Below are 613 nucleotides of genomic sequence, written 5' to 3'. Positions count from 1 at the left end.
CAATGCCACACTCAAACGAAACAACTGAGAGGATCTTAAGTATAAAGTTTGTTTCCTGACGCAAAGAGAGAAACCGGTTTCTAATTAAAATTTTTTAAAGTGAAAATCAAATTAAAAGTAATTTAAAATGAAATGTGTAGAGTTCTTGGACTACTTAAACACTGAAGATTGAACCATCTCATTATTGCTAGTCAAATATGTCATAAATATAAAATAATTTATGTCTTCTGTGTACAATAATGTGTACACTAGACCGTTCGTTAAAAATAAAATTTGGTTTGCCAGGCGGAAAAAGATGTCTTTTGGTCTAAAAATAAGCTGTGTAAAATTTTATTCGAATATGATAACTCTAAGTACTTGCGCGTTGCATTTGAAAATTTAGAAAACCATATGAATTCTGCGAAAATTTTTTTTAACAAAATAGTTGAAGGTCGTGAATTTTATAGTCATTTGCTATGTAAAATAACTCACACAATCTGAATATGAGGTTGAAAATTAAAAAAGTAGAATAGGTTTTAAGAATTTGCGAAATTATCGTTTTTTTTCAAATTGAGAAAACAACATTTTCAATTTTTTCCAAAAATATCCGGTTGTGATTATCACACCGCAAAAA

This window comes from Rhagoletis pomonella, unplaced genomic scaffold (assembly GCF_013731165.1).
Source record: "Rhagoletis pomonella isolate Grant_MI unplaced genomic scaffold, Rhpom_1.0 Rhpom_scaffold_00009, whole genome shotgun sequence".
Classification (NCBI taxonomy): Eukaryota; Metazoa; Arthropoda; class Insecta; order Diptera; family Tephritidae; genus Rhagoletis; species Rhagoletis pomonella.
The sequence above is the reverse complement of the archived record's forward strand: the minus strand, read 5'-3'. Positions refer to the sequence as shown.